The following is a 4,250-nucleotide window of genomic DNA, read 5'->3' on the forward strand; positions in this document are numbered from 1 at the left end:
TGAGATAGATAGCCTACTTGGGACTCCAATCTCTTGATGTTTTCTCCTTGATTCTTGATGTTGGCTCGCACCTCTTCCTTAAACACCTTGTTATCTTGGACTTCTCTGCACATGTTTTCAAGTAGAGCCTCAATCTTTGAGAGCCTATCATCTGTGGATGATGGTGGGTTGAGATTAGGTGATTGAGAAGGTTGGCTAGATGGATGTTGGTAATATCTCTGAGAGGTGTTTTGATGAGTGGCATTATTGTTGGAGTTGAAGTTGGAACGTCTCAGATCTTATCCTTGGTCTTATTGGTTTCCCCATCCAAAGTTGGGGTGATTTCTCCATCCAGAATTGTATGTTTTGGAGTATGGATCATGGACTTGTCTAGGTGAATTTTCCACATAGTTGGCTTGCTCCCAGTCACCTTCTTCTCCTATGTTTACTCCTTCATGAGTTGGTGATGAGGTAATGGCTGCTGCAACTTGGTTCTCTTCCACCTTCTTGGTAAGATCTGCTAGCTGCTTGGTGATCATCTTGTTTTGGGCTAACAGTGAATCCATGTGGTTCAGGTCCATTACTCCTCTAGTGTTGCTTCTTTCAGAGGCATAGAAGTAGTCATTCTCAGCAACTATTTCAATGACATCTATGGCTTCTTCAACAGTTTTCTTCTTGTTTAAAGAACCTCCTAATGAATGATCTACAGCCTTTTTTGACTCATAGGAAAGACCTTCATAGAAGATGTAGAGTTGAACCCACTCATTAAACATCTCTGGTGGGCATCTCCTTGTCAAGTCTTTGAATCTCTCCCATGCTTCATAAAGTGTCTCACCATCTTGTTGCCTGAAAGTCTCCACCTCAGTTCTTAGCCTGTAAATCTTTTGAGGAGGATAAAATCTTGCTAAAAACTTGTTCACTACCTCCTCCCAGTCTGTCAGGCTTTCTTTTGGGAAGGATTCAAGCCACTTTGTTGCCTTGTCCCTAAGTGAAAAGGGGAACAAGAGCAACCTATAGACATCCGGGTGTACTCCATTTGTCTTCACTGTCACAAATCCTTAAGAAGGTGGTCAAGTGTTGGTTATGGTCTTCTTGAGCACCTCCTCCAAATAAGCAATTATTTTGTACCAAAGTGATGAGCTAAGGTTTTAGCTCGAAATTGTTGGCATGAATGGTGGGTTTCTGAATTCTGCTTCCACAGTTTCCTGGATTAGGATTGATATAGGATCCTAAGACCCTCCTTTCATGCCCAACCCGGTTTACATGGCCTTCTCTGGCATGATTATGAGCTTCTTCTTCATGATTGTTCTCCAAATTCTCTTCCATGTTGGGTTCAAAATACTCTTCCTCTTCCTCAGCACCAACAATTCTTTTTCCTCTTGCTTCCCTTTTTCGTCTCCAAAGGGTTCTCTCAGGCTCTGAATCAAAGGATGTTGAGATTCCTTCTCTTCTCCCTATCATACAACAACCAGAATACACAACAGGAGATATAGTGACGACAATTTTTGTTAGAATGATTGTTAGTGTGAGTGATGCAATTTATCAAACAGTTAGTGGGTTAGTGAGCTGAATTATGATAAACTAAGAAAGGAGAGCAGAAATTAGAGAGGGAATAGGGGATGAGGAAGAAATTAAAAACAAACTAAGGTAAATTACTGAATATAGAAAAGAATAACGGAGAAAAAAAATGCTCAATCTAGTAATCTTCTAGCTTAATCATTGTTGATTCAAAATCAATCCTCGGCAACGGCGCCAATAATTTAATGCATGGAAACTTGTCTCTCAACAAACTTCCCTTTGGCAAGTATACCGAATTATCGTCAAGTACAAACTCACTATAGAGTGAGGTCGAATCCCACAAGAATTGATTGGTCAAGCAACTTTAGTTAGAAGAATATGCTAGTTGAGCTAAACAGAATTTAGATTGAGACGCAGAAATTTAAATGACTAGAAAGTAAATAGCAGGAATTAAAGTGCAGAATCTTAAATAGGGAATTGGGGTAATGCTCATAAAAGTAAATGGCAGAAATTAAAGAGAATGGGTAAGATCAGAAATGGGGGAATCATTAGGTTTAGGAGATGTTGCAATTCTCCGGATCAACTTCATTCTCATCCCTTCCTCAAGCAATGCATTCATTGATCTCCTTGGCAATCTTAAGTGATTGAATCCCAATTCCTTGGTAATTCAATCTCTCAAATCTTGATCAATAGCCAATTCCTTGGTCAATTGCTCATGAGAAGAGATGAAGTATGGTCACTGATTATACCACATACATTTCCCAATTCAAGTATTGAGGGGATTATAGTAACATATCCATCCCAATCCAAATTGGTCCAGCATGAGAAAGCAATTCTAGCATGATCTCTTCATTCCTCTTCCAAGGTTCTGAAGAGATCCAATTATGGAGAGTTTCTTTTCCAAGATAACTAACCAATTGAATTAAGATTGAAAGCTTTCTAGTAAAATCAAGAGAAAAGATAGAAGAAGAAGAATGAAAATTAATATTGATCCATCGAATTACAGCAGAGCTCCCTAACCCAATGAAAGGGGTTTAGTTGTTTATAGCTCTAGGAATCAAAAATGGCAGAAAAGAAGAATCCATGATAGAAGTATAGAAAAGTAAATATGCAGAGAGTAGTTCTCCCAAATGCAAAAAGTCCCTTGCTAGTTCCAAACTACTCCTATATATACTACTCTTCATGATCTTCTAGTGAGTTCTTCAAGTCTTGGATGTGGGCTTTGGACCTTCCCTTATATGCCCACGTTATTCTCTACGTTAGAAGTCTTAACGTGACTTCTAACGTTCCTTCTCAATTCTTGGCCAACGTTAATGGGACTCACTTTTCCCATTAACGTTGGCTTGTGCCCCTTTTCGCAAACGTTAATGGGAATCACTCTTCCCATTAACGTTGCTTGCCCTTTGCCTCCCACGTTAGGTCTTACGTTAGCTTAGCTAACGTAGCTCTTAACGTGGGCACCTATCACCTTCGAGAGCGTTAGTGACACTCACCTTTGTCACTAACGCTCTATTTGCCTTAATCCCCTACGTTAGAGTCCACGTTAACTAAGTTAACGTGGCTCTTAATGTAGTAATGAAGCCATCTTCCAACGTTAGTGACAAAAGTGAGTGTCACTAACGTTGGTTCCTTGAACCCCACTCCACGTTAACTTTCACGTTAACAATCTTAACGTGAGAGTTAACGTAGGCAATGAAAATGATTCAACGTTAGTGACAAAAGTGAGTGTCACTATCATTGGCATTGTTGATCCTTGTCCATGTTAGAGTTCACGTTAACTTAGTTAACGTGACTCTTAACGTGGGGCATTGCCTAATTTCCCAACGTTAGTGGTGTTCACTTTTACCACTAACGTTGAGGAGAAACGTTATTGGAGTTCACGTTTCTCATTAACGTGGAGTCCTCCTTTCCTTCTACGTTAAGTACCACGTTAACTTAGTTAACGTGGCTCTTAACGTAGGCTATGAAATGGCTTCGCAGGCGTTATTGGTGATCACTTTTCTCATTAACGTTGCAAGTTAATTGCCATCAAACGTTAGTAGTCACGTTAACTAAGTTAACGTGAATGCTAACGTGATTCTTCCATGCTTCATTTGTCTTGAAATCAAGTACTTAAAGTGCATCAAAGCTCTAGCCAAAATCTTGAGATCATGCATCACTAAAATATCATGTAATTCTAGCAAAAATCTCATGAAATCATTTAAAATTCACAATAGTTGCTTGAATGAAGCTGTAAGTGTATTTTCACCCAAAACTTGCCTTGTTTACTAGGAAAAACGCATGAGACTACCCTAAAACAGTAAAGAAAAGGTCAGTGAAACTGGCCTAGATGCCCTGGCATCAAACTCCCAGTGCTTGCTTAATGGATTTGTCACCCATTTGGAGAACTATTCGTGTGGATATCAGCTCAGAAGTTTAAAGTTTCCTCATTAGAGATAAAGGCATCAAGTTTATGCTTGCATCGAGGTCACAGAATGCTTCTCAATTGTTATGTTTCCTATGGTGCAAGGTATGTAAAAACTCCTAGGATCAACTTTCTTCTCTGGCAATTCTCTTTGGAGGATAGCACTATATTCCTTTGTCATCTCAACAATCTGCCCTTCCTTCAGGGATCTTTTCTTTTTTAGCACTTCTTTCATAAATTTGCCATATAACGGCATCTGTTCAAGTGCTTCTAAGAAAGGAATATTGATGCTGAGAGTCTTGAATATATCTAGAAATTTTGAGTATTGCTTATCCTCGTTTTCTTTTTT

At 39.2% G+C, this 4,250-nt stretch overlaps 1 non-coding gene across 1 annotated transcript; it reads left to right on the forward strand.

Annotated features, from left to right (window-relative positions):
• The first annotated feature begins 746 nt into the window (after nt 1-746).
• Nucleotides 747-854, forward strand: LOC127739906 (small nucleolar RNA R71). The gene has a single exon (XR_008000648.1). It is a non-coding gene; the product is annotated as a small nucleolar RNA R71 (small nucleolar RNA).
• Nucleotides 855-4,250: the final 3,396 nt, after the last annotated feature.

This window comes from Arachis duranensis, chromosome 6, assembly GCF_000817695.3.
Source record: "Arachis duranensis cultivar V14167 chromosome 6, aradu.V14167.gnm2.J7QH, whole genome shotgun sequence".
NCBI lineage: Eukaryota > Viridiplantae > Streptophyta > Magnoliopsida > Fabales > Fabaceae > Arachis > Arachis duranensis.